The sequence below is a fragment of the Carassius carassius genome, chromosome 22 (genome assembly GCF_963082965.1).
Source record: "Carassius carassius chromosome 22, fCarCar2.1, whole genome shotgun sequence".
Taxonomy (NCBI): Eukaryota; Metazoa; Chordata; class Actinopteri; order Cypriniformes; family Cyprinidae; genus Carassius; species Carassius carassius.
Window position 1 is genome coordinate 20,951,571 of NC_081776.1, and position 24,031 is coordinate 20,975,601.

The 24,031-nt window shown below is 46.3% G+C and overlaps 13 non-coding genes across 13 annotated transcripts; 5 read left to right on the top strand and 8 right to left on the bottom strand.

Moving 5' to 3' along the window:
• Positions 1-370: 370 nt before the first annotated feature.
• On the bottom strand, positions 371-453 carry trnal-aag (transfer RNA leucine (anticodon AAG)). The gene has a single exon. It is a non-coding gene; the product is annotated as a tRNA-Leu (tRNA).
• Positions 454-1,816: 1,363 nt separating this feature from the next.
• On the bottom strand, positions 1,817-1,899 carry trnal-cag (transfer RNA leucine (anticodon CAG)). The gene has a single exon. It is a non-coding gene; the product is annotated as a tRNA-Leu (tRNA).
• Positions 1,900-1,995: 96 nt separating this feature from the next.
• trnam-cau (transfer RNA methionine (anticodon CAU)) lies at positions 1,996-2,069 on the top strand. Its single transcript has one exon. It is a non-coding gene; the product is annotated as a tRNA-Met (tRNA).
• A 1,111-nt stretch (positions 2,070-3,180) lies between these two features.
• Positions 3,181-3,263, bottom strand: trnal-cag (transfer RNA leucine (anticodon CAG)). The gene has a single exon. It is a non-coding gene; the product is annotated as a tRNA-Leu (tRNA).
• A 1,542-nt stretch (positions 3,264-4,805) lies between these two features.
• Positions 4,806-4,879, top strand: trnam-cau (transfer RNA methionine (anticodon CAU)). The gene has a single exon. It is a non-coding gene; the product is annotated as a tRNA-Met (tRNA).
• A 1,203-nt stretch (positions 4,880-6,082) lies between these two features.
• On the bottom strand, positions 6,083-6,165 carry trnal-cag (transfer RNA leucine (anticodon CAG)). Its single transcript has one exon. It is a non-coding gene; the product is annotated as a tRNA-Leu (tRNA).
• Positions 6,166-6,261: 96 nt separating this feature from the next.
• Positions 6,262-6,335, top strand: trnam-cau (transfer RNA methionine (anticodon CAU)). Its single transcript has one exon. It is a non-coding gene; the product is annotated as a tRNA-Met (tRNA).
• A 1,111-nt stretch (positions 6,336-7,446) lies between these two features.
• Positions 7,447-7,529, bottom strand: trnal-cag (transfer RNA leucine (anticodon CAG)). Its single transcript has one exon. It is a non-coding gene; the product is annotated as a tRNA-Leu (tRNA).
• Positions 7,530-10,517: 2,988 nt separating this feature from the next.
• trnam-cau (transfer RNA methionine (anticodon CAU)) lies at positions 10,518-10,591 on the top strand. The gene has a single exon. It is a non-coding gene; the product is annotated as a tRNA-Met (tRNA).
• A 1,203-nt stretch (positions 10,592-11,794) lies between these two features.
• trnal-cag (transfer RNA leucine (anticodon CAG)) lies at positions 11,795-11,877 on the bottom strand. The gene has a single exon. It is a non-coding gene; the product is annotated as a tRNA-Leu (tRNA).
• A 96-nt stretch (positions 11,878-11,973) lies between these two features.
• On the top strand, positions 11,974-12,047 carry trnam-cau (transfer RNA methionine (anticodon CAU)). The gene has a single exon. It is a non-coding gene; the product is annotated as a tRNA-Met (tRNA).
• A 1,110-nt stretch (positions 12,048-13,157) lies between these two features.
• Positions 13,158-13,240, bottom strand: trnal-cag (transfer RNA leucine (anticodon CAG)). The gene has a single exon. It is a non-coding gene; the product is annotated as a tRNA-Leu (tRNA).
• A 1,363-nt stretch (positions 13,241-14,603) lies between these two features.
• On the bottom strand, positions 14,604-14,686 carry trnal-cag (transfer RNA leucine (anticodon CAG)). Its single transcript has one exon. It is a non-coding gene; the product is annotated as a tRNA-Leu (tRNA).
• Positions 14,687-24,031: the final 9,345 nt, after the last annotated feature.

Below are 24,031 nucleotides of genomic sequence, written 5' to 3' on the forward strand. Positions count from 1 at the left end.
CAAGTTCACAACCAGCTGCCAATCCGCAAACCATGCCTAAGAGACCCTACAAGAGAACTGTAAAGGCGAACACTTGCAAGAAGTGCGGACATTTCAAAACCAGTGCAATGGGACATAGCCAGTACAGGGGCAAAGTATACTGCCCACAGTCTGAGACTGAGTCTGAGCTGGTGGATCGGCTTGCCTATCTCAATTCGAGCAGCGGAGGCTTTAACCATTTTCAAAAAGTGTCTAAAAACTCATGCTTGTCTTCAACACCTGCCCAATGAATACTTGCATTTGCCTAATGCTGTGTTTTGTCAAAGTTAACGCCCTGCTGGCTCAACGTAGCAGAAGACTGAAGTGTCTGTCTGCAGCCAAAGGATAGATCTGTCAGAAGTGGGATTCGAACCCACGCCTCCAGGGGAGACTGAGACCTTAACACAGCGCCTTAGACCGCTCGGCCATCCTGACACACTTGCTTGGCTAGGGATGGCCTGTTGGAGCCACACCTGAATGCAAGGACCTAGAAGCTACTTATTCTCTGTTTGGGCGCCCTTTAGCCCACAAGCCTTGTTGGCGCAGTGTCAGTCTCATAATCTGAAGGTCGTGAGTTCGAGCTTCACACGGGGCAGAGTGGTGCTTTTTCTGATCACTGAGGGCGCTTAGACCAAGGGAATCAAACTAAATTCCTTTAGGGCCCGAGCCCTGTAGAGTGTTGTTCCAACCCTTCTCAAACACACAAGGCATGTAGTTTTCAAATGAGCCTGAAGGCCATGATTAGTTGGATCAGGTGTGTTCAATCAGGCTTGAATTTAAACTCTGCAGGTCTCCGGCCTTCCAGGGACTGAGTTTGACACCCGTGGCTTAGAAAGAAAGAGTGAGGTTCTCTGTCCCCTTCCGTGTGGGTTTCCCTGTGTCTCCTGGGGGCAAAAGGCCACAGCTCCTCTTCAGGGCAGGTGAAATGATGTTTTGTGGAAAACTGTGAGGTTACAGGTAAATTTCCTGAATCTCATCCAGCCACATTGCGTGTAGACCCGTGCCATCCTTTTATATACAATGAAGTGAAAATTCTGCATTCATGCTGGCTAACACTGCATGAAGGCAGTAATAGCATCCCTCTCATATTCATGTAACACATGGCCACGTCCTCCTGAGGTTTTGTGAAGTTTCAAAGGCAATATTGCTGCACTGGCCCGATCCTGCAGATTTGCCTTATACAACGTTTGGAAGATTAGACCCTTCCGATCAAAACAGGCCACACAACTCCTTGTCCAAGCTCTTTGTTTTCTCCAGACTGGGCTACTGTTATGCTCCCTTGGCGGGTCTTCCGGCACGTACTATCAAGCCTCTGCAACTGACCCAGGATGCAGCAGCGAGAGTGGTCTTTAACAAGCCAAAGAAAGCCCACGTCACACCTCTCTTCGTAATTTTGCACTGGCTACCAATAGCTGTTCGCATCAGATTCAAGATACTGATGTTTGCCTACAAGATAACCACTGGCTCTGCAGCAATGTACCTAAAGTCGCTGGTTCAGTCCTATGCTTGCGTTCTGCAAGTGAATGACGCCTCGTGATGCCATCCCAAAGAGGCACAAAATCACTCTCATGGACCTTTTCCTGGACTGTTCCCAGCTAGTGGTTCGGCTTGCCTATCTCAATTTGAGCAGCGGAGGCTTTAACCATTTTCAAAAAGTGTCTAAAAACTCATGCTTGTCTTCAACGCCTGCCCAATGAATACTTGCATTTGCCTAATGCTGTGTTTTGTCAAAGTTAACGCCCTGCTGGCTCAACGTAGCAGAAGACTGAAGTCTCTGTCTGCAGCCAAAGGATACATCTGTCAGAAGTGGGATTCGAACCCACGCCTCCAGGGGAGACTGCGACCTGAACACAGCGCCTTAGACCGCTCGGCCATCCTGACACAGTTGCTTGGCTAGGGATGGCCTGTTGGAGCCACACCTGGATGCAAGGACCGAGAAGCTACTTATTCTCTGTTTGGGCGCCTTTTAGCCCACAAGCCTCGTTGGCGCAGTTAGGCAGCGTGTCAGTCTCATAATCTGAAGGTCGTGAGTTCGAGCCTCACACGAGGCAAAGTGGTGCTTTTTCTGATCACTGAGGGCGCTTATACCAAGGGAATCAAACTAAATTCCTTTAGGGCCCGAGCCCTGTAGAGTGTTGTTCCAACCCTTCTCAAACACACAAGGCATGTAGTTTTCAAATGAGCCTGAAGGCCATGATTAGTTGGATCAGGTGTGTTCAATCAGGCTTGAATCTAAACTCTGCAGGTCTCCGGCCTTCCAGGGACTGAGTTTGACACCCGTGGCTTAGAAAGAAAGAGTGAGGTTCTCTGTCCCCTTCCGTGTGGGTTTCCCTGTGTCTCCTGGGGGCAAAAGGCCACAGCTCCTCTTCAGGGCAGGTGAAATGATGTTTTGTGGAAAACTGTGAGGTTACAGGTAAATTTCCTGAATCTCATCCAGCCACATTGCGTGTAGACCCGTGCCATCCTTTTATATACAATGAAGTGAAAATTCTGCATTCATGCTGGCTAACACTGCATGAAGGCAGTAATAGCATCCCTCTCATATTCATGTAACACATGGCCACGTCCTCCTGAGGTTTTGTGAAGTTTCAAAGGCAATATTGCTGCACTGGCCCAATCCTGCAGATTTGCCTTATACAACGTTTGGAAGATTAGACCCTTCCGATCAGAGCAGGCCACACAACTCCTTGTCCAAGCTCTTTGTTTTCTCCAGACTGGGCTACTGTTATGCTCCCTTGGCGGGTCTCTTCGTAATTTTGCACTGGCTACCAATAGCTGTTCGCATCAGATTCAAGATACTGATGTTTGCCTACAAGATAACCACTGGCTCTGCAGCAATATACCTAAAGTCGCTGGTTCAGTCCTATGCTTGCGTTCTGCAAGTGAACTACGCCTCGTGATGCCATCCCAAAGAGGCACAAAATCACTCTCATGGACCTTTTCCTGGACTGTTTTCAACTGGTGGTTCGGCTTGCCTATCTCAATTCCAGCAGCGGAGGCTTTAACCATTTTCAAAAAGTGTCTAAAAACTCATGCTTGTCTTTTAACGCCTGCCCAATGAATACTTGCATTTGCCTAATGCTGTGTTTTGTCAAAGTTAACGCCCTGCTGGCTCAACGTAGCAGAAGACTGAAGTCTCTGTCTGCAGCCAAAATATACTTCTGTCAGAAGTGGGATTCGAACCCACGCCTCCAGGGGAGACTGCGACCTGAACGCAGTGCCTTAGACCGCTCGGCCATCCTGACACAGTTGCTTGGCTAGGTATGGCCTGTTGCAGCGACACCTGAATGCGAGGACCGAGAAGCTACTTATTCTCTGTTTGGGCGCCCTTTAGCCCACAAGCCTCGTTGGCGCAGTGTCAGTCTCATAATCTGAAGGTCGTGAGTTCGAGCCTCACACGGGCAGAGTGGTGCTTTTTCTGATCACTGAGGGCGTTTAGACCAGGGGAATCAAACTAAACTCCTTTAGGGCCCGAGCCCTGTAGAGTGTTGTTCCAACCCTTCTCAAACACACAAGGCATGTAGTTTTCAAATGAGCCTGAAGGCCATGATTAGTTGGATCAGGTGTGTTCAATCAGTCTTGAATCTAAACTCTGCAGGTCTCCGGCCTTCCAGGGACTGAGTTTGACACCCATGGCTTAGAAAGAAAGAGTGAGGTTCTCTGTCCCCTTCCGTGTGGGTTTCCCTGTGTCTCCTGGGTGCAAAAGGCCACAGCTCCTCTTCAGGGCAGGTGAAATGATGTTTTGTGGAAAACTGTGAGGTTCCAGGTAAATTTCCTGAATCTCATCCAGCCACATTGCGTGTAGACCCATGCCATCCTTTTATATACAATGAAGTGAAAATTCTGCATTCATGCTGGCTAACACTGCATGAAGGCAGTAATAGCATCCCTCTCATATTAATGTAACACATGGCCACGTCCTCCTGAGGTTTTGTGAAGTTTCAAAGGCAATATTGCTGCACTGGCCCGATCCTGCAGATTTGCCTTATACAACGTTCGGAAGATTAGACCCTTCCGATCAGAGCAGTCCACACAACTCCTTGTCCAAGCTCTTTGTTTTCTCCAGACTGGGCTACTGTTATGCTCCCTTTGCGGGTCTTCCGGCATGTACTATCAAGCCTCTGCAACTGACCCAGGATGCAGCAGCGAGAGTGGTCTTCAACGAGCCAAAGAAAGCCCACGTCACACCTCTCTTCGTAATTTTGCACTGGCTACCAATAGCTGTTCGCATCAGATTCAAGATACTGATGTTTGCCTACAAGATAACCACTGGCTCTGCAGCAATATACCTAAAGTCACTGGTTCAGTCCTATGCTTGCGTTCTGCAAGTGAATGACGCCTCGTGATGCCATCCCAAAGAGGCACAAAATCACTCTCATGGACCTTTTCCTGGACTGTTCCCAGCTGGTGGATCGGCTTGCCTATCTCAATTCGAGCAGCGGAGGCTTTAACCATTTTCAAAAAGTGTCTAAAAACTCATGCTTGTCTTCAACGCCTGCCCAATGAATACTTGCATTTGCCTAATGCTGTGTTTTGTCAAAGTTAACGCCCTGCTGGCTCAACGTAGCAGAAGACTGAAGTCTCTGTCTGCAGCCAAAGGATACATCTGTTAGAAGTGGGATTCGAACCCACGCCTCCAGGGGAGACTGCGACCTGAACGCAGCACCTAAGACTGCTCGGCCATCCTGACACACTTTGCTTGGCTAGGGATGGCCTGTTGGAGCCACACCTGAATGCAAGGACCTAGAAGCTACTTATTCTCTGTTTGGGCGCCCTTTAGCCCACAAGCCTCGTTGGCGCAGTTAGGCAGCGCGTCAGTCTCATAATCTGAAGGTCGTGAGTTTGAGCCTCACACGAGGCAAAGTGGTGCTTTTTCTAATCACTGAGGGCGCTTAGACCAGGGGAATCAAACTAAATTCATTTAGGGCCCGAGCCCTGTAGAGTGTTGTTCCAACCCTTCTCAAACACACAAGGCATGTAGTTTTCAAATGAGCCTGAAGGCGATGATTAGTTGGATCAGGTGTGTTCAATCAGGCTTGAATCTAAACTCTGCAGGTCTCCGGCCTTCCAGGGACTGAGTTTGACACCCGTGGCTTAGAAAGAAAGAGTGAGGTTCTCTGTCCCCTTCCGTGTGGGTTTCCCTGTGTCTCCTGGGGGCAAAAGGCCACAGCTCCTCTTCAGGGCAGGTGAAATGATGTTTTGTGGAAAACTGTGAGGTTCCAGGTAAATTTCCTGAATCTCATCCAGCCACATTGCGTGTAGACCCGTGCCATCCTTTTATATACAATGAAGTGAAAATTCTGCATTCATTCTGGCTAACACTGCATGAAGGCAGTAATAGCATCCCTCTCATATTCATGTAACACATGGCCACGTCCTCCTGAGGTTTTGTGAAGTTTCAAAGGCAATATTGCTGCACTGGCCCGATCCTGCAGATTTGCCTTATACAACGTTCGGAAGATTAGACCCTTCCGATCAGAGCAGGCCACACAACTCCTTGTCCAAGCTCTTTGTTTTCTCCAGACTGGGCTACTGTTATGCTCCCTTTGCGGGTCTTCCGGCATGTACTATCAAGCCTCTGCAACTGACCCAGGATGCAGCAGTGAGAGTGGTCTTCAACGAGCCAAAGAAAGCCCACGTCACACCTCTCTTCGTAATTTTGCACTGGCTACCAATAGCTGTTCGCATCAGATTCAAGATACTGATGTTTGCCTACAAGATAACCACTGGCTCTGCAGCAATGTACCTAAAGTCGCTGGTTCAGTCCTATGCTTGCGTTCTGCAAGTGAATGACGCCTCGTGATGCCATCCCAAAGAGGCACAAAATCACTCTCATGGACCTTTTCCTGGACTGTTCCCAGCTAGTGGTTCGGCTTGCCTATCTCAATTTGAGCAGCGGAGGCTTTAACCATTTTCAAAAAGTGTCTAAAAACTCATGCTTGTCTTCAACGCCTGCCCAATGAATACTTGCATTTGCCTAATGCTGTGTTTTGTCAAAGTTAACGCCCTGCTGGCTCAACGTAGCAGAAGACTGAAGTCTCTGTCTGCAGCCAAAGGATACATCTGTCAGAAGTGGGATTCGAACCCACGCCTCCAGGGGAGACTGCGACCTGAACACAGCGCCTTAGACCGCTCGGCCATCCTGACACAGTTGCTTGGCTAGGGATGGCCTGTTGGAGCCACACCTGGATGCAAGGACCGAAAAGCTCCTTATTCTCTGTTTGGGCGCCTTTTAGCCCACAAGCCTCGTTGGCGCAGTTAGGCAGCGCGTCAGTCTCATAATCTGAAGGTCGTGAGTTCGAGCCTCACACGAGGCAAAGTGGTGCTTTTTCTGATCACTGAGGGCGCTTATACCAAGGGAATCAAACTAAATTCCTTTAGGGCCCGAGCCCTGTAGAGTGTTGTTCCAACCCTTCTCAAACACACAAGGCATGTAGTTTTCAAATGAGCCTGAAGGCCATGATTAGTTGGATCAGGTGTGTTCAATCAGGCTTGAATCTAAACTCTGCAGGTCTCCGGCCTTCCAGGGACTGAGTTTGACACCCGTGGCTTAGAAAGAAAGAGTGAGGTTCTCTGTCCCCTTCCGTGTGGGTTTCCCTGTGTCTCCTGGGGGCAAAAGGCCACAGCTCCTCTTCAGGGCAGGTGAAATGATGTTTTGTGGAAAACTGTGAGGTTACAGGTAAATTTCCTGAATCTCATCCAGCCACATTGCGTGTAGACCCGTGCCATCCTTTTATATACAATGAAGTGAAAATTCTGCATTCATGCTGGCTAACACTGCATGAAGGCAGTAATAGCATCCCTCTCATATTCATGTAACACATGGCCACGTCCTCCTGAGGTTTTGTGAAGTTTCAAAGGCAATATTGCTGCACTGGCCCAATCCTGCAGATTTGCCTTATACAACGTTTGGAAGATTAGACCCTTCCGATCAGAGCAGGCCACACAACTCCTTGTCCAAGCTCTTTGTTTTCTCCAGACTGGGCTACTGTTATGCTCCCTTGGCGGGTCTCTTCGTAATTTTGCACTGGCTACCAATAGCTGTTCGCATCAGATTCAAGATACTGATGTTTGCCTACAAGATAACCACTGGCTCTGCAGCAATATACCTAAAGTCGCTGGTTCAGTCCTATGCTTGCGTTCTGCAAGTGAACTACGCCTCGTGATGCCATCCCAAAGAGGCACAAAATCACTCTCATGGACCTTTTCCTGGACTGTTTTCAACTGGTGGTTCGGCTTGCCTATCTCAATTCCAGCAGCGGAGGCTTTAACCATTTTCAAAAAGTGTCTAAAAACTCATGCTTGTCTTTTAACGCCTGCCCAATGAATACTTGCATTTGCCTAATGCTGTGTTTTGTCAAAGTTAACGCCCTGCTGGCTCAACGTAGCAGAAGACTGAAGTCTCTGTCTGCAGCCAAAATATACTTCTGTCAGAAGTGGGATTCGAACCCACGCCTCCAGGGGAGACTGCGACCTGAACGCAGTGCCTTAGACCGCTCGGCCATCCTGACACAGTTGCTTGGCTAGGTATGGCCTGTTGCAGCGACACCTGAATGCGAGGACCGAGAAGCTACTTATTCTCTGTTTGGGCGCCCTTTAGCCCACAAGCCTCGTTGGCGCAGTGTCAGTCTCATAATCTGAAGGTCGTGAGTTCGAGCCTCACACGGGCAGAGTGGTGCTTTTTCTGATCACTGAGGGCGTTTAGACCAGGGGAATCAAACTAAACTCCTTTAGGGCCCGAGCCCTGTAGAGTGTTGTTCCAACCCTTCTCAAACACACAAGGCATGTAGTTTTCAAATGAGCCTGAAGGCCATGATTAGTTGGATCAGGTGTGTTCAATCAGTCTTGAATCTAAACTCTGCAGGTCTCCGGCCTTCCAGGGACTGAGTTTGACACCCATGGCTTAGAAAGAAAGAGTGAGGTTCTCTGTCCCCTTCCGTGTGGGTTTCCCTGTGTCTCCTGGGTGCAAAAGGCCACAGCTCCTCTTCAGGGCAGGTGAAATGATGTTTTGTGGAAAACTGTGAGGTTCCAGGTAAATTTCCTGAATCTCATCCAGCCACATTGCGTGTAGACCCATGCCATCCTTTTATATACAATGAAGTGAAAATTCTGCATTCATGCTGGCTAACACTGCATGAAGGCAGTAATAGCATCCCTCTCATATTAATGTAACACATGGCCACGTCCTCCTGAGGTTTTGTGAAGTTTCAAAGGCAATATTGCTGCACTGGCCCGATCCTGCAGATTTGCCTTATACAACGTTCGGAAGATTAGACCCTTCCGATCAGAGCAGTCCACACAACTCCTTGTCCAAGCTCTTTGTTTTCTCCAGACTGGGCTACTGTTATGCTCCCTTTGCGGGTCTTCCGGCATGTACTATCAAGCCTCTGCAACTGACCCAGGATGCAGCAGCGAGAGTGGTCTTCAACGAGCCAAAGAAAGCCCACGTCACACCTCTCTTCGTAATTTTGCACTGGCTACCAATAGCTGTTCGCATCAGATTCAAGATACTGATGTTTGCCTACAAGATAACCACTGGCTCTGCAGCAATATACCTAAAGTCACTGGTTCAGTCCTATGCTTGCGTTCTGCAAGTGAATGACGCCTCGTGATGCCATCCCAAAGAGGCACAAAATCACTCTCATGGACCTTTTCCTGGACTGTTCCCAGCTGGTGGATCGGCTTGCCTATCTCAATTCGAGCAGCGGAGGCTTTAACCATTTTCAAAAAGTGTCTAAAAACTCATGCTTGTCTTCAACGCCTGCCCAATGAATACTTGCATTTGCCTAATGCTGTGTTTTGTCAAAGTTAACGCCCTGCTGGCTCAACGTAGCAGAAGACTGAAGTCTCTGTCTGCAGCCAAAGGATACATCTGTTAGAAGTGGGATTCGAACCCACGCCTCCAGGGGAGACTGCGACCTGAACGCAGCACCTAAGACTGCTCGGCCATCCTGACACACTTTGCTTGGCTAGGGATGGCCTGTTGGAGCCACACCTGAATGCAAGGACCTAGAAGCTACTTATTCTCTGTTTGGGCGCCCTTTAGCCCACAAGCCTCGTTGGCGCAGTGTCAGTCTCATAATCTGAAGGTCGTGAGTTCGAGCCTCACACGGGCAGAGTGGTGCTTTTTCTGATCACTGAGGGCGTTTAGACCAGGGGAATCAAACTAAACTCCTTTAGGGCCCGAGCCCTGTAGAGTGTTGTTCCAACCCTTCTCAAACACACAAGGCATGTAGTTTTCAAATGAGCCTGAAGGCCATGATTAGTTGGATCAGGTGTGTTCAATCAGTCTTGAATCTAAACTCTGCAGGTCTCCGGCCTTCCAGGGACTGAGTTTGACACCCATGGCTTAGAAAGAAAGAGTGAGGTTCTCTGTCCCCTTCCGTGTGGGTTTCCCTGTGTCTCCTGGGTGCAAAAGGCCACAGCTCCTCTTCAGGGCAGGTGAAATGATGTTTTGTGGAAAACTGTGAGGTTCCAGGTAAATTTCCTGAATCTCATCCAGCCACATTGCGTGTAGACCCATGCCATCCTTTTATATACAATGAAGTGAAAATTCTGCATTCATGCTGGCTAACACTGCATGAAGGCAGTAATAGCATCCCTCTCATATTAATGTAACACAGGGCCACGTCCTCCTGAGGTTTTGTGAAGTTTCAAAGGCAATATTGCTGCACTGGCCCGATCCTGCAGATTTGCCTTATACAACGTTCGGAAGATTAGACCCTTCCGATCAGAGCAGTCCACACAACTCCTTGTCCAAGCTCTTTGTTTTCTCCAGACTGGGCTACTGTTATGCTCCCTTTGCGGGTCTTCCGGCATGTACTATCAAGCCTCTGCAACTGACCCAGGATGCAGCAGCGAGAGTGGTCTTCAACGAGCCAAAGAAAGCCCACGTCACACCTCTCTTCGTAATTTTGCACTGGCTACCAATAGCTGTTCGCATCAGATTCAAGATACTGATGTTTGCCTACAAGATAACCACTGGCTCTGCAGCAATATACCTAAAGTCACTGGTTCAGTCCTATGCTTGCGTTCTGCAAGTGAATGACGCCTCGTGATGCCATCCCAAAGAGGCACAAAATCACTCTCATGGACCTTTTCCTGGACTGTTCCCAGCTGGTGGATCGGCTTGCCTATCTCAATTCGAGCAGCGGAGGCTTTAACCATTTTCAAAAAGTGTCTAAAAACTCATGCTTGTCTTCAACGCCTGCCCAATGAATACTTGCATTTGCCTAATGCTGTGTTTTGTCAAAGTTAACGCCCTGCTGGCTCAACGTAGCAGAAGACTGAAGTCTCTGTCTGCAGCCAAAGGATACATCTGTTAGAAGTGGGATTCGAACCCACGCCTCCAGGGGAGACTGCGACCTGAACGCAGCACCTAAGACTGCTCGGCCATCCTGACACACTTTGCTTGGCTAGGGATGGCCTGTTGGAGCCACACCTGAATGCAAGGACCTAGAAGCTACTTATTCTCTGTTTGGGCGCCCTTTAGCCCACAAGCCTCGTTGGCGCAGTTAGGCAGCGCGTCAGTCTCATAATCTGAAGGTCGTGAGTTTGAGCCTCACACGAGGCAAAGTGGTGCTTTTTCTAATCACTGAGGGCGCTTAGACCAGGGGAATCAAACTAAATTCATTTAGGGCCCGAGCCCTGTAGAGTGTTGTTCCAACCCTTCTCAAACACACAAGGCATGTAGTTTTCAAATGAGCCTGAAGGCGATGATTAGTTGGATCAGGTGTGTTCAATCAGGCTTGAATCTAAACTCTGCAGGTCTCCGGCCTTCCAGGGACTGAGTTTGACACCCGTGGCTTAGAAAGAAAGAGTGAGGTTCTCTGTCCCCTTCCGTGTGGGTTTCCCTGTGTCTCCTGGGGGCAAAAGGCCACAGCTTCTCTTCAGGGCAGGTGAAATGATGTTTTGTGGAAAACTGTGAGGTTCCAGGTAAATTTCCTGAATCTCATCCAGCCACATTGCGTGTAGACCCGTGCCATCCTTTTATATACAATGAAGTGAAAATTCTGCATTCATTCTGGCTAACACTGCATGAAGGCAGTAATAGCATCCCTCTCATATTCATGTAACACATGGCCACGTCCTCCTGAGGTTTTGTGAAGTTTCAAAGGCAATATTGCTGCACTGGCCCGATCCTGCAGATTTGCCTTATACAACGTTCGGAAGATTAGACCCTTCCGATCAGAGCAGGCCACACAACTCCTTGTCCAAGCTCTTTGTTTTCTCCAGACTGGGCTACTGTTATGCTCCCTTTGCGGGTCTTCCGGCATGTACTATCAAGCCTCTGCAACTGACCCAGGATGCAGCAGTGAGAGTGGTCTTCAACGAGCCAAAGAAAGCCCACGTCACACCTCTCTTCGTAATTTTGCACTGGCTACCAATAGCTGTTCGCATCAGATTCAAGATACTGATGTTTGCCTACAAGATAACCACTGGCTCTGCAGCAATGTACCTAAAGTCGCTGGTTCAGTCCTATGCTTGCGTTCTGCAAGTGAATGACGCCTCGTGATGCCATCCCAAAGAGGCACAAAATCACTCTCATGGACCTTTTCCTGGACTGTTCCCAGCTAGTGGTTCGGCTTGCCTATCTCAATTTGAGCAGCGGAGGCTTTAACCATTTTCAAAAAGTGTCTAAAAACTCATGCTTGTCTTCAACGCCTGCCCAATGAATACTTGCATTTGCCTAATGCTGTGTTTTGTCAAAGTTAATGCCCTGCTGGCTCAACGTAGCAGAAGACTGAAGTCTCTGTCTGCAGCCAAAGGATACATCTGTCAGAAGTGGGATTCGAACCCACGCCTCCAGGGGAGACTGCGACCTGAACACAGCGCCTTAGACCGCTCGGCCATCCTGACACAGTTGCTTGGCTAGGGATGGCCTGTTGGAGCCACACCTGGATGCAAGGACCGAGAAGCTACTTATTCTCTGTTTGGGCGCCTTTTAGCCCACAAGCCTCGTTGGCGCAGTTAGGCAGCGCGTCAGTCTCATAATCTGAAGGTCGTGAGTTCGATCCTCACACGAGGCAAAGTGGTGCTTTTTCTGATCACTGAGGGCGCTTATACCAAGGGAATCAAACTAAATTCCTTTAGGGCCCGAGCCCTGTAGAGTGTTGTTCCAACCCTTCTCAAACACACAAGGCATGTAGTTTTCAAATGAGCCTGAAGGCCATGATTAGTTGGATCAGGTGTGTTCAATCAGGCTTGAATCTAAACTCTGCAGGTCTCCGGCCTTCCAGGGACTGAGTTTGACACCCGTGGCTTAGAAAGAAAGAGTGAGGTTCTCTGTCCCCTTCCGTGTGGGTTTCCCTGTGTCTCCTGGGGGCAAAAGGCCACAGCTCCTCTTCAGGGCAGGTGAAATGATGTTTTGTGGAAAACTGTGAGGTTACAGGTAAATTTCCTGAATCTCATCCAGCCACATTGCGTGTAGACCCGTGCCATCCTTTTATATACAATGAAGTGAAAATTCTGCATTCATGCTGGCTAACACTGCATGAAGGCAGTAATAGCATCCCTCTCATATTCATGTAACACATGGCCACGTCCTCCTGAGGTTTTGTGAAGTTTCAAAGGCAATATTGCTGCACTGGCCCAATCCTGCAGATTTGCCTTATACAACGTTTGGAAGATTAGACCCTTCCGATCAGAGCAGGCCACACAACTCCTTGTCCAAGCTCTTTGTTTTCTCCAGACTGGGCTACTGTTATGCTCCTTTGGCGGGTCTCTTCGTAATTTTGCACTGGCTACCAATAGCTGTTCGCATCAGATTCAAGATACTGATGTTTGCCTACAAGATAACCACTGGCTCTGCAGCAATATACCTAAAGTCGCTGGTTCAGTCCTATGCTTGCGTTCTGCAAGTGAACGACGCCTCGTGATGCCATCCCAAAGAGGCACAAAATCACTCTCATGGACCTTTTCCTGGACTGTTTTCAACTGGTGGTTCGGCTTGCCTATCTCAATTCCAGCAGCGGAGGCTTTAACCATTTTCAAAAAGTGTCTAAAAACTCATGCTTGTCTTCAACGCCTGCCCAATGAATACTTGCATTTGCCTAATGCTGTGTTTTGTCAAAGTTAACGCCCTGCTGGCTCAACGTAGCAGAAGACTGAAGTCTCTGTCTGCAGCCAAAGGTTACTTCTGTCAGAAGTGGGATTCGAACCCACGCCTCCAGGGGAGACTGCGACCTGAACGCAGCGCCTTAGACCGCTCGGCCATCCTGACACAGTTGCTTGGCTAGGTATGGCCTGTTGCAGCGACACCTAAATGCGAGGACCGAGAAGCTACTTATTCTCTGTTTGGGCGCCCTTTAGCCCACAAGCCTCGTTGGCGCAGTGTCAGTCTCATAATCTGAAGGTCGTGAGTTCGAGCCTCACACGAGGCAAAGTGGTGCTTTTTCTGATCACTGAGGGCGCTTAGACCAGGGGAATCAAACTAAATTCCTTTAGGGCCCGAGCCCTGTAGAGTGTTGTTCCAACCCTTCTCAAACACACAAGGCATGTAGTTTTCAAATGAGCCTGAAGGCCATGATTAGTTGGATCAGGTGTGTTCAATCAGGCTTGAATCTAAACTCTGCAGGTCTCCGGCCTTCCAGGGACTGAGTTTGACACCCGTGGCTTAGAAAGAAAGAGTGAGGTTCTCTGTCCCCTTCCGTGTGGGTTTCCCTGTGTCTCCTGGGGGCAAAAGGCCACAGCTCCTCTTCAGGGCAGGTGAAATGATGTTTTGTGGAAAACTGTGAGGTTACAGGTAAATTTCCTGAATCTCATCCAGCGACATTGCGTGTAGACCCATGCCATCCTTTTATATACAATGAAGTGAAAATTCTGCATTCATGCTGGCTAACACTGCATGAAGGCAGTAATAGCATCCCTCTCATATTCATGTAACACATGGCCACGTCCTCCTGAGGTTTTGTGAAGTTTCAAAGGCAATATTGCTGCACTGGCCCGATCCTGCAGATTTGCCTTATACAACGTTCGGAAGATTAGACCCTTCCAATCAGAGCAGGCCACACAACTCCTTGTCCAAGCTCTTTGTTTTCTCCAGACTGGGCTACTGTTATGCTCCCTTGGCGGGTCTTCCGGCACGTACTATCAAGCCTCTGCAACTGACCCAGGATGCAGCAGCGAAAGTGGTCTTCAACAAGCCAAAGAAAGCCCACGTCACACCTCTCTTCGTAATTTTGCACTGGCTACCAATAGCTGTTCGCATCAGATTCAAGATACTGATGTTTGCCTACAAGATAACCACTGGCTCTGCAGCAATGTACCTAAAGTCGCTGGTTCAGTCCTATGCTTGCGTTCTGCAAGTGAATGACGCCTCGTGATGCCATCCCAAAGAGGCACAAAATCACTCTCATGGACCTTTTCCTGGACTGTTCCCAGCTAGTGGTTCGGCTTGCCTATCTCAATTTGAGCAGCGGAGGCTTTAACCATTTTCAAAAAGTGTCTAAAAACTCATGCTTGTCTTCAACGCCTGCCCAATGAATACTTGCATTTGCCTAATGCTGTGTTTTGTCAAAGTTAACGCCCTGCTGGCTCAACGTAGCAGAAGACTGAAGTCTCTGTCTGCAGCCAAAGGATACATCTGTCAGAAGTGGGATTCTAACCAACGCCTCCAGGGGAGACTGCGACCTGAACACAGCGCCTTAGACCGCTCGGCCATCCTGACACAGTTGCTTGGCTAGGGATGGCCTGTTGGAGCCACACCTGGATGCAAGGACCGAGAAGCTACTTATTCTCTGTTTGGGCGGCTTTTAGCCCACAAGCCTCGTTGGCCCAGTTAGGCAGTGCATCAGTCTCATAATCTAAAGGTCGTGAGTTCGAGCCTCACACGAGGCAAAGTGGTGCTTTTTCTGATCACTGAGGGCGCTTAGACCAAGGGAATCAAACTAAATTCCTTTAGGGCCCGAGCCCTGTAGAGTGTTGTTCCAACCCTTCTCAAACACACAAGGCATGTAGTTTTCAAATGAGCCTGAAGGCCATGATTAGTTGGATCAGGTGTGTTCAATCAGGCTTGAATCTAAACTCTGCAGGTCTCCGGCCTTCCAGGGAATGAGTTTGACACCCGTGGCTTAGAAAGAAAGAGTGAAGTTCTCTGTCCCCTTCCGTGTGGGTTTCCCTGTGTCTCCTGGGGGCAGAAGGCCAAGAGCTCCTCTTCAGGGCAGGTGAAATGATGTTTTGTGGAAAACTGTGAGGTTACAGGTAAATTTCCTGAATCTCATCCAGCCACATTGCGTGTAGACCCGTGCCATCCTTTTATATACAATGAAGTGAAAATTCTGCATTCATGCTGGCTAACACTGCATGAAGGCAGTAATAGCATCCCTCTCATATTCATGTAACACATGGCCACGTCCTCCTGAGGTTTTGTGAAGTTTCAAAGGCAATATTGCTGCACTGGCCCTATCCTGCAGATTTGCCTTATACAACGTTTGGAAGATTAGACCCTTCCGATCAGAGCAGGCCACACAACTCCTTGTCCAAGCTCTTTGTTTTCTCCAGACTGGGCTACTGTTATGCTCCCTTGGCGGGTCTCTTCGTAATTTTGCACTGGCTACCAATAGCTGTTCGCATCAGATTCAAGATACTGATGTTTGCCTACAAGATAACCACTGGCTCTGCAGCAATATACCTAAAGTCGCTGGTTCAGTCCTATGCTTGCGTTCTGCAAGTGAACGACGCCTCGTGATGCCATCCCATAGAGGCACAAAATCACTCTCATGGACCTTTTCCTGGACTGTTTTCAACTGGTGGTTCGGCTTGCCTATCTCAATTCGAGCAGCGGAGGCTTTAACCATTTTCAAAAAGTGTCTAAAAACTCATGCTTGTCTTCAACGCCTGCCCAATGAATACTTGCATTTGCCTAATGCTGTGTTTTGTCAAAGTTAACGCCCTGCTGGCTCAACGTAGCAGAAGACTGAAGTCTCTGTCTGCAGCCAAAGGATACTTCTGTCAGAATTGGGATTCGAACCCACGCTTCCAGGGGAGACTGCGACCTGAACGCAGCGCCTTAGACCGCTCGGTCATCCTGACACAGTTGCTTGGCTAGGGATGGCCTGTTGCAGCGACAACTGAATGCAAGGACCGAGAAGCTACTTATTCTCTGTTTGGGTGCCCTTTAGCCCACAAGCCTCGTTGGCGCAGTGTCAGTCTCATAATCTGAAGGTTGTGAGTTCGAGCCTCACACGAGGCAAAGTGGTGCTTTTTCTGATCACTGAGGGCGCTTAGACCAAGGGAATCAAACTAAATTCCTTTAGGGCCCGAGCCCTGTAGAGTGTTGTTCCAACCCTTCTCAAACACACAAGGCATGTAGTTTTCAAATGAACCTGAAGGCCATGATTAGTTGGATCAGGTGTGTTCAATCAGGCTTGAATCTAAACTCTGCAGGTCTCCGGCCTTCCAGGGACTGAGAAAGAGTGAGGTTCTCTATCCCCCTCCGTGTGGGTTTCCCTGTGTCTCCTGGGGGCAAAAGGCCACAGCTCCTCTTCAGGGCAGGTGAAATGATGTTTTGTGGAAAACTGTGAGGTTCCAGGTAAATTTCCTGAATCTCATCCAGCCACATTGCGTGTAGACCCGTGCCATCCTTTTATATACAATGAAGTGAAATTTCTTCATTCATGCTGGCTAACACTGCATGAAGGCAGTAATAGCATCCCTCTCATATTCATGTAACACATGGCCACGTCCTCCTGAGGTTTTGTGAAGTTTCAAAGGCAATATTGCTGCACTGGCCCGATCCTGCAGATTTGCCTTATACAACGTTCGGAAGATTAGACCCTTCCAATCAGAGCAGGCCACACAACTCCTTGTCCAAGCTCTTTGTTTTCTCCAGACTGGGCTACTGTTATGCTCCCTTGGCGGGTCTCTTCGTAATTTTGCACTGGCTACCAATAGCTGTTCGCATCAGATTCAAGATACTGATGTTTGCCTACAAGATAACCACTGGCTCTGCAGCAATTTACCTAAAGTCGCTGGTTCAGTCCTATGCTTGCGTTCTGCAAGTGAACGATGCCTCGTGATGCCATCCCAAAGAGGCACAAAATCACTCTCATGGACCTTTTCCTGGACTGTTCCCAGCTGGTGGTTCGGCTTGCCTATCTCAATTCGAGCAGCGGAGGCTTTAACCATTTTCAAAAAGTGTCTAAAAACTCATGCTTGTCTTCAACGCCTGCCCAATGAATACTTGCATTTGCCTAATGCTGTGTTTTGTCAAAGTTAACGCCCTGCTGGCTCAACGTAGCAGAAGACTGAAGTCTCTGTCTGCAGCCAAAGGATACATCTGTCAGAAGTGGGATTCGAACCCACGCCTCCAGGGGAGACTGCGACCTGAGCGCTAGCTGACGAAGGATAGTCTGACAATATTTCAGAAATGTTGAGCAATGTCGAACTGCGCAGCCAATCGCATCGAAGCACTATGACATTTGGACCAATCGCGTCGAAGCGCCTTAACATTTCCAGCAAATCAAAAAGCGCAATTCATAACATTCTCTTGACATTCGTGACATTTGGCCAATCAGAGAGCAGGGGGATGTCGACGGCACGTTTCCGCGTATCACCGCTAGGTGGAGGGGCCAGCTCTTCTACTCAGGTGTCAATCAAGTTGCCGAACCGTGCCGAAGTTGTACGAAAGAATGACATCATCCTCAGGGGGCGTGTCAGAGGTAAAAAAGGTTCATTACTGAAGTTCGTGACCTATGACCAGGGTCATTGTCGCGTAGTTCGACATAAAAAGTGGTACGAGATTTATCAAAGGGTGAGTGTTTGTTACCTTTGCATGATAGAGAAATAAAAAATAATAATAATCATAATCGAACATTATTAGTATCTTTGTTTAATGTATTTGCATAAGAGAACAACACATCAGGCTTCAGAACAAACATTTACCTGGTCCCATTCATTTGAACGATGTAATGTGATGGCTGTGTTATGTTATGGCTAACAACAGTGTAAACCAGAGTGTGTCATAATTGTTTATAGACATTTATGTAATGTTGCAGGTATTTTGAGAAATGTTCCTCTCTTGTATCTTTCTCCTCTAAACAGAGATACCAGTTGTAACATTATATATAAGATAAATGTGACTTGTGTCCTAGAAATTAATCAATGAATGAATAAATATATGAATTTAATGAAGTATTTTATGCTCTCTTAAGGGACTCACTTGTATTGTGCATTATATTTGTTATAATGCTTACAGACAGAGAAAGGGTGGTGGAAGAACCTCATGCTGCTGAAACAGCAAAGAAGGCCATGGAGCAGAGTCAGCCTGACCCCCAGCCTCTGCCCCTGCCCCTAGTCTACTGCACCTGTGGAAGCAAGAGTTGCAACACAATTTTCAATGGTAAGAATTACTATTTAACTTTTTTAATAATACCACTTAAGTATGAGCTCAATTAAAATTCAAGAAAGTTCAGAACGTAAGAAGAAGAAAAAAAGAAAAAGCAAGAATGCTATGAGATGCTGGCTGACCTACTAATTGTCACCCCTCTTGTACAGTGGGGGCACCTGTTGTCTGCTGAATGGTCAGTTTGAATATCTCAGATTTGGTTTAAGTCACATGGTCAAGGATAAATGTAGAATGTAACCTGTCTGCTTTCTCTCTTTCATCTCTGGGCTTTACTCTTGGATTGTCCTCTTCCTCTCTAACTGAGCTCTGCCTGGGTTGAAGGTCACTGAGCTAGACTCATGTCCCTCATGGCATCTCTCTCAATACTTCTCATGTGTTAAAGCTACATTATCTTTCTTTCTCAATCTCAGGTAACATTCCACATAGACGCTGGCTATTATTAGCTGTACACATATTAACAATTATTCCATCATGCAAATACTTTGTAGTAATTTCAAGAGTCAATACTGCTAATAAATCATTCCTCTTATGGATGACACTTCTATTCAGAAAGAAATGTTTTTAAAAACCTGCATTTACTTAAAATAGTAATATTAATATAAATAATAATTCTTGCTATTGTAACACATTCTGTCTTCTCACATTTTTGGTTTACCAAACCAAGATTTACTTGCTCTCACATTGCTGCAGCAAAGCCAAATCTTAGTGTGACCAGGAGACCTTCTCAGGTTGAAGACCAGCCCAGCGCAACAGTGTCTAGTGCCTCTATACCAAGCAGTACTGTCCTCTGTAAGTAATGGCATAATCTATAAAGTATTCTATGAAGACACATTTCACGTTTCATTCTGTACGAATTATTAAACTTGTACAAATTTTTTTAATACCAGAAAACCATATTTGTGCCGATGTTTCAGGGTGTGCCAGTGTTCCAGGGTCTGCAAATGGTTCAAAGACTGTCAGCTGTCCATAGGATGCCACTGTTACAGCCTACAGTTGTAAAGAGCACCAATTGACAACCAGCTGCCAATCCACAAACCATGCCCAAGAGACCCTACAAGGCAAACACTTGCAGGAAGTGTGGACAATTCAAAACCAGTGCAACGAGACATACCCAGTACAGGGGCAAGGTGTACTGTCCACAGACTGAGAACGTTACAAAAGAACAGTGGTTAGAGGAAATGCGGAGAACTGTTCCCAAATAATGTATACACTGTATATTTTTATTTATTGTTGTGTGTATATAGTTGTTTAAATATAGTTCACTATTGTTAATATTTGTGTTTAACATTATTTTATTTAACTTTATTTACTGCTTTTGTAATCCTATTTAACTTTTACTTTTACCTTTTTAATTTATTGTTTGAAAACTTAATTTAATATTCATTACTGTTCTGTTAGCATAATTGTAAAATAAATAAAAAAAACAAATTGAGATGCTTTTGGATTTCTACATTTATTTTCCTTTTATTTCCCTTTTAATTAATTTTTTTTTTTTGAAAACTTATATAAATTTAATTTGTTTAATATACATTAATGTTATGTTGGCATAATTGTAAAAAAAAAGAAGAGAATTATTGCTTTTTTATTTGTACTTTAGTAAACATTTCATCAGTACACTGCAACAATAGAACGTATTCCTAAAAAGATAATTTGCACTTTGTCATTTGTCACAGACATTTTTCAGCATAATAATGACTATTTTTTGCATCCTTTTTTAATTAGAAATGACAGATTTGAAGGTGTCTTGAATGAATGTAACCTTAAAAATAATCTGATTTAATATCAATAAAATTACAACTAATAAAATGCTTAAATATGAATACAACTACAAATAACATGCTTAATCAGAATAAAAATTAATACAACAACTACTAAATAACTAATAATAACAAAACACATTTCCATTGGTGTATTAAATTTAATGAAAAAAATATCAAACAAAGCACATATATAAATTTAATTAACCTTGAAACTTTATTTATTTAAAGCAATTAACAATATTACAAAAAGTTGTCTTTAGCTGGATTCGAACCCGAGTCGAGGGGAGCACCTGCAATAGAAAACAGTGTAATATAAATGCGCGAATTTACCGCAAGAAGAAAACGGAAGATGTATCACTGCGCGCATGCTAAGGAAGATCAGTATTTGAACATCAAATTTTACCCTTTCTTTTCTTCATTTTTTCTTTCTCCTCTTCCCCTTCTCTTTTTCTTCATTCCCTCTTTTCTTCCCTTCTTCCCCGTCTTTGACGGACTATTGTTCCCCAGCTTGAGCGCAGCGCCTTAGACCGCTCGGCCATCCTGACACAGTTGCTTGGCTAGGGATGGCCTGTTGGAGCGACACCTGAATGCAAGGACCGAGAAGCTACTTATTCTCTGTTTGGGCGCCCTTTAGCCCACAAGCCTCGTTGGCGCAGTGTCAGTCTGATAATCTGAAGGTCGTGAGTTCGAGCCTCACACGAGGCAAAGTGGTGCTTTTTCTGATCACTGAGGGTGCTTAGACCAAGGGAATCAAACTAAATTCCTTTAGGGCCCGAGCTCTGTAGAGTGTTGTTCCAACCATTCTCAAACACACAAGGCATGTAGTTTTCAAATGAGCCTGAAGGCCATGATTAGTTGGATCAGGTGTGTTCAATCAGGCTTGAATCTAAACTCTGCAGGTCTCCGGCCTTCCAGGGACTGAGTTTGACACCAGTGGCTTAAAAAGAAAGAGTGAGGTTCTCTGTTTGGACGCCCTTTAGCCCACAAGCCTCGTTGGCACAGTGTCAGTCTCATAATCTGAAGGTCGTGAGTACGAGCCTCACACGAGGCAAAGTGGTGCTTTTTCTGATCACTGAGGGTGCTTAGACCAAGGGAATCAAACTAAATTCCTTTAGGGCCCGAGCCCTGTAGAGTGTTGTTCCAACCCTTCTCAAACACACAAGGCATGTAGTTTTCAAATGAGCCTGAAGGCCATGATTAGTTGGATCAGGTGTGTTCAATCAGGCTTAAATCTAAACTCTGCTGGTCTCCGGCCTTCCAGGGACTGAGTTTGACACTCGTGGCTTAGAAAGAAAGAGTGAGGTTCTCTGTCCCCTTCCGTGTGGGTTTCCCTGTGTCTCCTGGGGGCAAAAGGCCACAGCTCCTCTTCAGGGCAGGTGAAATGATGTTTTGTGGAAAACTGTGAGGTTCCAGGTAAATTTCCTGAATCTCATGCAGCCACATTGCGTGTAGACCCGTGCCATCCTTTTATATACAATGAAGTGAAAATTCTGCATTCATGCTGGCTAACACTGCATGAAGGCAGTAATAGCATCCCTCTCATATTCATGTAACACATGGCCACGTCCTCCTGAGGTTTTGTGAAGTTTCAAAGGCAATATTGCTGCACTGGCCCGATCCTGCAGATTTGCCTTATACAACGTTCGGAAGATTAGACCCTTCCGATCAGAGCAGGCCACACAACTCCTTGTCCAAGCTCTTTGTTTTCTCCAGACTGGGCTACTGTTATGCTCCCTTGGCGGGTCTTCCGGCATGTACTATCAAGCCTCTGCAACTGACCCAGGATGCAGCAGCGAGAGTGGTCTTCAACGAGCCAAAGAAAACCCACGTCACACCTCTCTTCATAATTTTGCACTGGCTACCAATAGCTGTTCGCATCAGATTCAAGATACTGATGTTTGCCTACAAGATAACCACTGGCTCTGCAGCAATATACCTAAAGTCGCTGGTTCAGTCGTATGCTTGCGTTCTGCAAGTGAACGACGCCTCGTGATGCCATCCCAAAGAGGCACAAAATCACTCTCATGGACCTTTTCCTGGACTGTTCCCAGCTGGTGGATCGGCTTGCCTATCTCAATTCGAGCAGCGGAGGCTTTAACCATTTTCAAAAAGTGTCTAAAAACTCATCCTTGTCTTCAACGCCTGCCCAATGAATACTAGCATTTGCCTAATGCTGTGTTTTGTCAAAGTTAACGCCCTGCTGGCTCAACGTAGCAGAAGACTGAAGTCTCTGTCTGCAGCCAAAGGATACATCTGTCAGAAGTGGGATTCGAACCCACGCCTCCAGGGGAGACTGTGACCTTAACGCTAGCTGACGAAGGATAGTCTGACAATATTTCAGAAATGTTGAGCAATGTCGAACTGCGCAGCCAATCGCATAGAAGCGCTATGACATTTGGACCAATCGCGTCGAAGCGCCTTAACATTTCCAGCCAATCAAAAAGCGCAATTTATAACATTCTCTTGACATTTGGCCAATCAGAGAGCAGGGGGATGTCGACGGCACGTTTCCGCGTATCACCCCTAGGTGGAGGGGTCAGCTCTTCTACTCAGGTGTCAATCAAGTTGCCGAACCGTGCCGAAGTTGTACGAAAGAATGACATCATCCTCAGGGGGCGTGTCAGAGGTAAAAAAAGGTTCATTACTGAAGTTCGTGACCTATGACCAGGGTCATTGTCGCGTAGTTCGACAAAAAGTGGTACGAGATTTATCAAAGGGTGAGTGTTTGTTACCTTTGCATGATAGAGAAATAAAAAATAATAATAATCATAATCGAACATTATTAGTATCTTTGTTTAATGTATTTGCATAAGAGAACAACACATCAGGCTTCAGAACAAACATTTACCTGGTCCCATTCATTTGAACGATGTAATGTGATGGCTGTGTTATGTTATGGCTAACAACAGTGTAAACCAGAGTGTGTCATAATCGTTTATAGACATTTATGTAATGTTGCAGGTATTTTGAGAAATGTTCCTCTCTTGTATCTTTCTCCTCTAAACAGAGATACCAGTTGTAACATTATATATAAGATAAATGTGACTTGTGTCCCAGAAATTAATCAATGAATGAATAAATATATGAATTTAATGAAGTATTTTATGCTCTCTTAAGGGACTCACTTGTATTGTGCATTATATTTGTTTTAATGCTTACAGACAGAGAAATGTCAGATGCTGTTTCGTGGCCAAACAACCTTGCTTGGAGGTGTGCTGAAATGCATCTGTGGTTTTCAAACTCCAAAGGTAACATTAATGTAGCAAGTGTTTTTTATTAGTATATTTACTGAAAAGGTTTCTTTCTGAATTATGTATTAAAGTGTTTTTTTTGTTTTGTTTTTTATTTGGTCGTCTTAAGCCTCTACTGGACCCGCACAAAGGGTGGTGGAAGAACCTCATGCTGCTGAAACAGCAAAGAAGGCCATGGAGCAGAGTCAGCCTGACCCCCAGCCTCTGCCCCTGCCCCTAGTCTACTGCACCTGTGGAAGCAAGAGTTGCAACACAATTTTCAATGGTAAGAATTACTATTTAACTTTTTTTAATAATACCACTTAAGTATGAGCTCAATTAAAATTCAAGAAAGTTCAGAACGTAAGAAGAAGAAAAAAAGAAAAAGCAAGAATGCTATGAGATGCTGGCTGACCTACTAATTGTCACCCCTCTTGTACAGTGGGGGCACCTGTTGTCTGCTGAATGGTCAGTTTGAATATCTCAGATTTGGTTTAAGTCACATGGTCAAGGATAAATGTAGAATGTAACCTGTCTGCTTTCTCTCTTTCATCTCTGGGCTTTACTCTTGGATTGTCCTCTTCCTCTCTAACTGAGCTCTGCCTGGGTTGAAGGTCACTGAGCTAGACTCATGTCCCTCATGGCATCTCTCTCAATACTTCTCATGTGTTAAAGCT